The sequence below is a fragment of the Tinamus guttatus genome, unplaced genomic scaffold, assembly GCF_059628265.1.
Source record: "Tinamus guttatus ecotype Peru unplaced genomic scaffold, ASM5962826v1 Tinamus_guttatus_pri_ptg000222l, whole genome shotgun sequence".
Classification (NCBI taxonomy): Eukaryota; Metazoa; Chordata; class Aves; order Tinamiformes; family Tinamidae; genus Tinamus; species Tinamus guttatus.
The window spans coordinates 1894078-1905650 of NW_028288756.1; positions in this window are offsets into that span (position 1 = coordinate 1894078).

Consider the following 11573-nt stretch of genomic DNA (forward strand, 5'->3'; position numbering starts at 1 on the left):
TCTCAAAACGTTAGGAACGTTTGGGGATGTATTTATACCCATGCTCGTTTTTCACTACTGAACTTCCATGTAGGAATACCAAATACTTAAGAGTCATTCAAATACAAACAAATTACCCAGGGACTTCAATGAGGAGATTTCTAAATCGTTATTCAACTGAAAATATATGGATTATATTTTTAAGCTCCTCAAACAGATCCCATTTGATGGAACCAGTCTTTAAATTCAGGGGAGATGACAGGCACATGCTTGACACGTTTACATGGCAAACATGGGGATTTTCTGAGGTGACTACAAGCTGTAAAAGCTGTGTAACTTTGGCAGTGGAATACTGGAGTTCAGTGATTTTTGGCTCAGAGCAAAAACAATATTAAAAATCAAAACAAAAGAAAAAAAGTCAGACGCACCAAGAAAAGTTGAGACCAAACAAAGCTCTTTCGTCCTCCATCTGGCAAACAGTGGTCAATCCCACAAAACCAATGCACAACACGAGAATAAAGCTATGTTAACTGACGCTTCGTTATCAGTGCCAGATTTTTAAACTCTACAGTCCTCCTCCTTAGAAATATGCTGCTACACTGGATTTGCGTGTGTCCATCAGTGCTGGAGTGGAGCCTAAATCGAGCCTGCTATCGAAACGTCAATACCAGCAGTCCTGAGGCTAACTGGTTTCCATTTTTCCACCGCAGCTTTCTCATTTACTGTTAGCTGCTGCGCTAACAGTAAAAATGTAAAGCAAAATGCAAACAGGTAACACTCCGATTATACATGGGGAACAAATCCAGAAAAAAAAGCAAGTGCCATTTTTTAACAGTAACTTACCACCCCAGAGCCGCTCACAGACAAAAACAAAGGGTAAAAACACAGGGCCAATTTGCTGTAGTCCCTGGGGGCAGGAGAGGGGCCTCCCCTGCAAGCAAACAGCTTCTGCTGCAATGAAATTGTCGCTCGTCTGGCAGATACACCAGAAACGACAGGCTGCGGGAGGGGGCAGTTTGGGCTGTAAATTAAAGCTTATTCCTCTGTGTGCACAAGACCCTGTATAGTCCATTAAAGTCATTTAGAATAATTCTTCCTACTAGGAAGTAAATCCTGACTACCACTAGTAAACGTCAGAGCTGCATTTACTATTCTCGTCAGGAGACACACTGCTGAATGGTGGAGAGATGTGCAGTAACAATTTTTTTTTTTATAACAAGTCATTAGGAGACCAAATTAGAGTCTTTTTTTAAAAAGTAATTTATAGTAACCAGAAATCAATAATTCAAAGCCTAGAAAGAAGAAACTTTGGTAGAGATCCAGATCCAGGTGGACCAGACAGATACGAATGGGTTTAGAGTTAATTAGAATAAGGGGGCAAAGACCGAACTGAGAAGAACTGAGGATTTTGCAGCCATAAGCAGAAATAATTTATATTTCTCCTCTTATTGGAATCCCCATTAAAGCAAATAGCCCAATTACAGCACATAGTGCGGTGCTTGTGGTAGATGACTTATTTATGATTCAGGACTAAATGGTGAGGAAAGCACAAGAATTACACCATGTGATTCTTTCCAGCAGAGATTTTAATGCTAGGCACAGCAAAGTAAAGTAACGTAATATGAAATGAAACAAAATCAAATCAAACAAGACAAAACAGAATAAAAACAATCAAACTAAAGCCTTAATATGGTTGAATTTTTAGACAAACTAGACAAATCATCTATTTTTATGCGGAAGTGAACAGACAATCCAGAAAGTGCAAAGGTTCTGCCCTCAATAATTTATCTTCCTACTGTATCAAAATTACTTTTCTACAGGTGTGAGTTCCAGGCCCTTCTGGCAAGACCCAAGGATAAAATGGCAGATTCTCTAACAGGAGGATAATTCCCTCCAAGACAGCCAGGCAGAGTAGTTAGTTATAAAATTCCTCCTCTATTTTTAGACAAGAAAAACAATAAATGCTGTCGAGTATAGGTTCTCTCTGCCATGCAGCCTTTGACAGCAGGTGGATAAAACCAAAGGAGCTTCTGCACTTGCCCAGTGCCCTGAAGGGCAGCACAGTGCGTGTTTTTCTAACGGTTGCTCCAGGGAACAGAGGGGTTGAAGGATGGAATAATGGGAATACTGCCATGGAGCTGCACTTCTCCTTTCTCCCCATCTCGGACTTGCTTGCTGAGCTCTGCTGAAGACGGAGCATTTTGCATATTCAGGGATTCTGGGAGACCCAGCGCGACTCAGCCTGCCCTGACTTCCTTCCTAGAGATGCCCTGCTTAGACCACAGCCTTGTGTCCACACTGTGGGGCTTGTGGAAGCTGGGACACCAAGCACAGACCAGCAGAGACACCCAGCAGAGGTGATTGATAGAAATACTCGATGCTCTTCTTCCCAGCACATAGCAGAAAATTTTAAAGCATTTAACAAAAGTTACCAAAAGAAAAAAGAAAAAAAAAAAGCTGCTTAACATCTGAAGTTGTTAACAGAATAATTTGGAGGGTTTTAAAATCCTCCAAATTAGAAATGAGTTTTAAAAAAGAAAAAGAATTTTAAATGTATGGTGCTTAATAGCAGTAATGCAGCTGAAAGATTCTTCATTTCTTTGGAACATTTATGGAAAATGCCTTTCAGCTGAGAGGTTCAATTAGATTTTGATCATATTAAAGCTGAAAGCACCAGATTCTGCTAAATTTCATAGAGATACTGTGTTCTCCAAATGCTGAAGTGCAGTTCTATGGCCTCGCTCACAGCTCTCTCCCAAGGACCAGGATAAAGATGTCCCTTGACTCTGTGACAGCTCATGTATATCGTAGCTACGGACAGATCTCATTTGAAACAATCCATCTGAAAATTTAAAAGATATCAGTAAAATATTAATGTTCAATATAGAATTTTTGCTCACAAACTTATGTCTTTGCATAGAAGCAGGAAATAAACAGATTTTCTCCACAATAAAATGCGGAGCATTTCTTCTGGCTTGCTCACTATTTCTGCTTTAATAAAAGCAGGCACATAAAGAGTAATGAGACTTTTGCACTTGAGTAGGAGAGCCTGACAGAACAAATTCAAAGGCAGCCTGAGCCCTTGAGATGCCCCCAGCACTTGATGCCCAAAGCGGCCCAAGGCTTGGAGCAAGAAGGGCCCTTGGTGGGTTGAGCAATGAGCAGAGTCACTTCTTCACCTCAGCTGACATTCCCAGAACACAAGTCTCCAGTTACCACCCGGAGTCATGTTACCATTCATATATTTCAAAGTTCACAAGAAATCCTTTTTCATTTCAAGCAATTAGTTAAACATCTAAACATGCCTCACATGTCTCACTCTCGCAGTTGCTTTACCTACTAGATACAGGCCAAGGTAATCCAAAAATCTAAGGTCACAGTAAACAGATGGAAAAGTACTACTGGGATTTCAATAACAGCAACAACAAAAAAAAATCCTGAAATTAATTCTGCTGCACCCAAACTTTGCTAACATAATGTTCTGACATTCTGTTTTGATGTGACAAATCACCTGAAAAAAATCGCCTTAAAAGATTTTTTTTTTAATATTAAAAGTTGTGTCCAGTATTAGGAATTCATGCTCGTGCTCTATAAAACCAGAGGCCTTATACCGAGAAGATCTTTTTCTTGCTAAATGTATGACTTTTTTTGGCATGGGACCTGTTACTCAATATAAAAATAAATAAATCAAGAAGAAAATATCACTGAAATGTTTTCCATTTTCATTCTCCTGCACTTCTAGGTCTTTGTTCTTCTTAGACCAAAACAGATTTCCGCCAAGTGTCAGGCAGTAACGCCTGTGTTAGACGTGACATGCCAAAGTCCTTCACAAACCTCCTTCAATGGCTTTTCTAAATGCGCGCCTCTCTGCAGAGAATCTTGTTATGCAATTGTTGTGTTTGTTTGCATCAGAGTCGTAACTTGGTCCAAATTTCCACAAGGTTAAGTTTTTTGGACATAAATGCAAAGAAATTTCTTTTTTTTCTGTATGAAAACTATGTCTAGTATTTTTATTTTATTCTGTTTTTGCACTTTTATATTTTAATATTTATTTTACATGCATCTATTATAATCTAATATTCTCTCTACACACAATGAGCTGTAACTTAAGTTTCTGTACTCTTACATGTCATATTTTACAGGTTCCTTCCAGGAAATCTGAGGAGACAACATTTTTGCTACTTTGACCATTTTTGCTATATAAAAATTGTAAATATATGTGAAAATTGTTAATTTTCATATATATTCTGCTCTACTTGCATTTTAGGAGGAGATTGAAATGCAAAAAAATCTATTGTCTATATATGAGAGTTTAGTAGATGTATATATCTTCAATTTCACTGTTTGTTTATTTTTATTTTTACTGCAAGTTATGTTGCTATTTAATCATTATTTTTTCTTGCCTGTCTTATGGCTTATACAGGTATCACATTTTATTGGAGTGGCCTTCAGATTATTGGTGTGAAAGACTTATGGGATTTGCTCATAAATGTCTGTCCTTTCTGCAGTCTCTTTCACTTTCCTCTTTATTGCAATTCTGGCTGTGCCTCCAGAACATGTTTGGAGACTCTTTTTTGACTTTTTTTTTTTTTTTTTAGGGCAAGTCTCCTTATTCTCCTTTTTTCATTTATTCTTATTTTCTATTTTCTCTGGAAATGCACTTCATTGAAAAATTATCACAGATCTCAAAGGCAAACAAGTTGGTACTTCTGCAATATATTAAGAAGGCCTGTAGTGTTATCCAGGGGAAAAGAACAGCCCACTTCAGTAGTTTCACGCATCTTCTTTAATGGATGGCTTCGGCTCAGGTATAATTTTTATGTATCTCAAAGAACCTTTTAAATATCAATTACACAACTCCTGAACGGTTTCGTTTTCCTCAATCCAGTAAAAAATTCAGTGAAATGCTTTGAGCATGTTCTTCAGTGTTAGTAATATTTGATGATGGATGATAGTTTTATATCTCAGTTTTGGATCTTCTATTTAAAGGTAAGTAAAATCCGAGTAGTGGAAGGCTGTGATGAAATGGTAACTTTGTACTGCATAACAGCAATATTCTGCCCACAGCACACTTGGCTCACTTTATAGTACGGAAGCAGAAATGGCTTCGGTTCATAAATTACCGAGGGAAGTTCTGTAGTGCCGGTCACCAGATACCTTTTATATCTTTTATGAGCTACTGGCTTAATACAGCCACCAGAAGCCAGCAAGCTGTTGGCTTCTGAGGACATATTTTTATGAAAATACAATTAAGAACATAATTTCCTCACGTTTGAAGCAATGGTTGAAGGTAGAACAGTTAAAGGGATACGGGTCTCTTGGTGCCTGTACAGAATTTTGCAGATAATTTGAGGGAGTCAGAAAGAGGCCATGAAGGGAAGGAGCAAAGAGCTGAATTACTGCAACACCTTGGCCAGTCAGAAGTATCTAAGGGTCCTTTGGACCTTAGGTTCCTGAGAATCCTGAAGCTACCACGATCTCCTCAGCAAAGACATACTGGCAGTTTCACCCGACAGCCACCTATTTTGCAGACCTTGCTGCATCCAGATCGCAGAGAACGTAAACACTTACGGTAACGCAATGGCCTAAGGATACGAGCGGTCACTGAATGTGCATGGCCATGGAGACAGGCCTGTGATGCAGAGTAAGAAGCCACCTTGGCAGGAGACAGCAGCGTTATGAGAAAGATAATGCAGATCAAGGTACAAATAACATGGCTTTTGTTTGGTAACTTACACTGAATGCACATAAAATCTAATTCCTACCAATTTCAGTGGGATTATGTATGAAATAGTACAACACAAGAAAAATTCTCAAAAAAAAACCTAAATGCAGTGAAGCATGAATTTAGCATCCTGCAAGACTCATAGTTTATACATGAACAAAATAGTATATAGACTAAAAATGTCTACTGCTATAATTTCACTAAAGTATTACAGTTTCAGCAATACATAATGCGGCATAAAATTCCATGCCACTTATTTATAGTCCTTTTTTTCCAATGTTTTGCATTATACTGTATTCCGACAACATATTTAATATTTTTATTCAATCAGAGAAGCTGTGCACATACTTTGATATACTAGGGGAAACTTGTTCTCATGCATATTTTCTGTTCTTTCTTTTTTCACAGTTATCATTTATATTTCCAAAATGATAGCAGGCAGTTTTTGATTTATGTTCTGAAATCTATTCTGGAAACCAAAACTACTCAAATCTTCACTTTATATATATACATTACATATATAAAAGAAACTCTAGATTTTTCTCTACACTGGAAAATATACTGTTAAAAATGACTCGAAAGGAGTCATAAGCACTTCCAATTTAGGATTATTATTTTTAAATTTAATAGTGATTTCATGGTTCTGTGTTCAAGTAACCCAAAAAATACTTGCATGAATATGAAGCAATTATGTGTCAAATATTAAGATTGAAGATTAAGATTAGCACTAAGATTAGCATTAATTTTTAAGACTAACCCCTCTCCCTCTGGTCAAAGAGCATGTGATTACATGAGAACCTCTGCAAATACACATATGTGTACATGCCCATGCATGTAGACATGCATACATGCATGTGGATTTTCCTGGCTCTCAAGCTTCCAAAAATAAACTAGTGATCACCACTGCTGCTGTAAAAAAAGTCTCTCTACAAGGTTTTCAGGCAGCCCAAAACATCAGCTACAAATACGATTTTTTCCATTAATCTAAATGAGGTTCTAATGTCTAAGGGTTGAGTCCTAGGAAACTCTTTCGTGTTTTTGTGGGACTAGATAGACTGTACAATTAAATCTAAAAATTATTTGAATTATGTATTTATTAAAAAAAAATTGTCAAACACAGATCATGTTTTGGAACAGAACCGATGGGGTTGAGATTTTTGGCATGCTAAAGCCCAAGCCCTAGCACTGGAAATCTGCACACGTACGAGTGGCACTTCCTCTACATTGACTTTCAGCGGTCCCTGACAGAACTACCTTTCTGGTCTTCTAATTCTTGTCAGAGAAAGTGATCTGGCTGGAATCCAGCTCGTTTAGACTTAATCTGGACAAAATGGTCTTGATGAAGACTGACAGAGGGAGGAACACAAAACCCAAGGACTGAGATTTCACTTACACCTATCCTAAAGGCATGCAGATTGTAGCAATTCAGGCAAGCAGGACGGGAGAAGCAGGCTTATTATCTGGCCTGACTGCTGATTAATCTGCCAGCAATCTGAAACTATGTCTACATTAGCAAATGGCATGGATCAACAAATCTGCAGAGAGAAAGCGCAGAATTCACATGCTATAGGTTTTCAAGGTTTTTCATTTTTTGAGCTATCTCTAATCTGGTCCCATGGATGAAACGCCATGGACCAAGAACAGGCAGGGGAGCCCTTGGCATTTGGCGGAGCCCTCCTCCCAGCCTGGTCTCACCCTCGACGTGTCCGGTGCACACACTGCGAGGCGCCGCCGCGGTGCGAGCCAGGGCTCGGCCGGAGGGGGATCGGGGAGACCCCGGTCCCTAGAGCTCTGCCAGGCCCCAGGCCGGCACCGCGCCGTGCGCACGGCCTGTGCGTGGGGGCTCACAGGGCCATGCACGCGGTGCCAGCGTCACCCCTTGGTGGCACAGCCAGTTCCTGTCCCTCTGCACCTCCTGCCACCACAGCGCCTCCCCGCGCAAGCTCCATGATAGATGGCAGGGCCGTCGTTGGCACAGAGGTAAACTGAGTCAGTTGCAAGGCCCAGGTCACTTGTTCTATTGATGATGATCCCTGGGAATCACTGAATGGTTGAGGTTGGAAGGGACCTCTAGGGATCATCCAGTCCAAACCCCCTGCTCCAATAGGGACACCCAGAGCACGTGGCACAGGGTGGCATCCAGGCGGGTTTGGAAGATCTCCAGAGAAGGAGACTCCGCAGCCTCTCTGGGCAGCCTGTTCCAGGGCTCTGTCACCCTCACTGTCAAGAAGTTCTTCCTCACATGGAGGTGGAACTTCCTGTGTTTCAACTTGTACCCATTACCCCTTGTCCTGTCACTGGCCATGACCGAGAAGAGTTTGGCCCCATCCTCCCTACATTGACCCCTCAGGAACTTGTACATATTGACCAGATCTCCTCTCCCGAGAGCAGGTACACACGGTGTCAATATGTATGGATGTTATCTTCCACTCAAGGTCTAGCTGCATCCAGCTGGAAGTCATTCTTCTAGAAATATTTAAGTCCTATTTTAATTACCTGTAATTCACAACTTGCACCTACAAGTAGATTTTAGCCTTAAGCCTCACTGTTCATTTTGGTACAGAAGAGACAGAAATTTCATACTGGTTGAAAAAAACAGTTCAAAATTAAAGAAAGATAAACAAATGAGAAATAGTGATATCAACAAAAAGATTGTGTCAGATCTGATAATAAATTATTTTGCAAACAATTATTTGTTTTTAGGAGAGAAATATGTGCAATACATGAAGTATTAATATCAAAGAGCATTACATTGATAGGTAGCTAAAAATGGCTGAAGTAGAAAATCTGAATAAGCTGTCCCTTTTTTGAATACATTGAGGAAACTATTGAAAAAAACATTCTGAACCACAGCTTTTTAGTTGTTTCTGTATAAGAGAAAATTCACAAACTACAATATTAGAAACGTAGACTCTAAATCTTCTGATTAGATACAACAAAAAGAGAAGCTATTTCCTATTATGTGTAAATATCTGCCTTCTGTTTTAAGGCAGTCAAAGCACCAATATCATAAAAGAAGTTCTTCTGCAACTCTTACCTAGGCTACAATCAAAATCTGGCTGGAAACCTCCCCCTCCCCGCCTCCAATATTTATATAATTATATTTGTTTGTAAAACATATTTGCTTAGTGAGAGGGACTGCTAACTTGTATTTAGAGGTAGAATTTGGGGACTGTTTACGCAAGGTAAGAGCCAGTCTAGCATAGGCTCTCCTTAGAAATCCCCCCTTGAATTGAGCAAACTCTGTCCTAAGATTAACTCTGGTTATTACTATCAGTAGAAATCTAAATCTTCTGGTTACTATTTTATGCAATTACACGATGTCGATGATGGCTCCCATCCTGATAGGAGAAATATAAATTCTTCAGTTTGCCCAAGAAAACATGACTAATATTATAACAACCTTTTAACTTTACAAATGGAAGGGGAAAAAAAAAAAAAAACACAACAGCAATTCAAGGGTAAGTTGAGGGTAAAATAAGCTAAGCTAACTACCACAATTCCCAGAGGAAAAGTTTCTTAGAATTTATAATAACTTGGGACAGCATTTCAGAACATATGATACTTCATAATTATCATAATTACTGTGACAAGTTGAACTTATATTCCAATTCACTTTTCCTTAGGAAAAAACACTAATTTCAAGAGTAAAAAACATTGATACTGCAAATTAGATCACTTGTTCTACACGGTAGTACTGGAAGTATGGTACAATCGTTTAGGATATTAGGATATTAGGAACAAGAAGTATGGAGAGGAAGATGATGGATACCAAACAATATCAGTAAGCGAAATAAATAAAATAGTGCATTTGTTAGATAACTCAAAAGGACCGGACAACAACACAAAAGCTCCTGAGACTCAAGATTTGCCCAGGAGTAACAGATATATTCCTTTAGCAAGGAGATGAAGTGAAATACCTGCAACACCCCCAGGACATAATCTGATGGGGATACTTTTCCAAAGAGATGCCCTACACACCTGGATCACTGACTAAAAGGAAACACCTTCCCCAGCACAAACTTCACAAGTAAAAAAGATAATCTTGATAGAAATTGAACTGAAAATAAATGCTGCAAGTTACAAGTCGGGATATAAAACACCCATTTACATATATATGTTTGCAAAAGCTATTAACATATTTTAAACCTATAATGAATGAATCAAGATCATTACAGAGGCAGCTTCTTACTGGAACTCTCACCTTTAAATCTGAATGAAGACCTTGCCTGATTGTACATGAGTTACACTGGATTATAATTCTGTTCTTGCTAATGAAACTGATCTCATAATTTCATTTGATATGCAAAAGTTTTCAGCATCCTTTACAGTTCAGGTTTAATACTGATCTCATAACATAAAAGGAAGTGCCAACAATAGAAGAAATAGTGGGGGGAAAAAGACTCCCTAGGTCTTCTATAATGTTGTCTTTTGAAGCATCTTGATATTGTAATAATTATATAAAAACAAATCAGTCTCTAATGTCATAATTCAGTGGGAAAGCATTTTAAGCTACTTTTCTTGGTTAGTAAGACCCAGACTGATGGGTTTTGGAACATTCAAAGAAAAACAATACAAAAGTACTCCATATTTAGGAAAAGATGCTCTTCTCAGCAAAACATTCATGTACACACACACATTATTCTTTAACTTGGAAAGATATTTAACATCTCATTGTTACCAGACATTTTACTGAGCCTTGATGATATGCTACAAAGCGCCGTTTGCATGCATCTCATAAACTGCACCATGTTAGCAGCATTCCAGAAACCACCTGCTCTGAGAAAGAAACAAAGGTATAAAAAGACATTGCAACTGGAAAGTGACAGGGTACCTGGAAAGCGAGACTCCAGGCTGGGTTGGCATCACCATCTTTGTCAGGGCTACTGACTGCAAGGAATCAAAACCGAGTACAGATTTTTCAGGTAAAGCTTATGTTCCTGGAGTAGCATCTGCCAGGTTTTGAGCTAACTACTTCAGGTACCTCCATGCACGCTATAATCAAAGCTCAGCTATCAAGATAGATATGTCTTCACCAAAGTCAGGAACTGATCACCTGCTCCCACAGTCATTGCTGAACGTAAACGTTTAAATGAAGGGCATAGTTTTAAAAACCTGCTCTTAAAAAGCATTTTTGAGTGCAAGACTTGCCAAAGCCTAATGCCCTGAGGACCTCTATGATGCAGAAAAGAGTTTTTGTCCCCCCAGGAAGACTCTGGAAGCCTTTGGAGTAGCAGGGAAGTGGAATACGAGTACTTCTGTAGAGCGAAACAGTTATGTTAAGGACCTAACAACCATATGATATATGTCTCAGGTTGGTGTGAATTTGGATTCCAGTAGAATATCTTCACTAAACCTCAGCCAGAGATGGCCATTTCTATTCTGATTTGAGCCTGTAACGAATCTCTCTTGTTGTGTTACCCCAGATTTGATCATTTGCATACCTAAAATAATTGCAGCTTGGATTTAGATTTAAAAGGTACTTTTAAATAGCATATTATACACACATTGCTGCTCTACTATATTATCATCATCAATGAAAGTGTTCATTTACATCAACAGCGTGAAAGTCAAACAGGCACTCGCAGGAACAGCATAATGAACAAAAAGAAAACCACCTCGGTTGCTAATAAGAGTAAAGCTTCATTAACAAGAATAGACTCACTAAATCCAATGAGTTTTTCATTTTATTCATTCAAATGCCATTCGGATTAACATTTTCAATGTTTATGGATGGATAATATCTAAAATACTAGCATGAGATTTCTTTAAATGTTTTTTTGCAGAAGGCATTTATGATTCATTATTTGCTATTTATGCCTTGTGACTGGTTGCTGTGTGCTGAATAGCTGGACTACTGTATTATGTT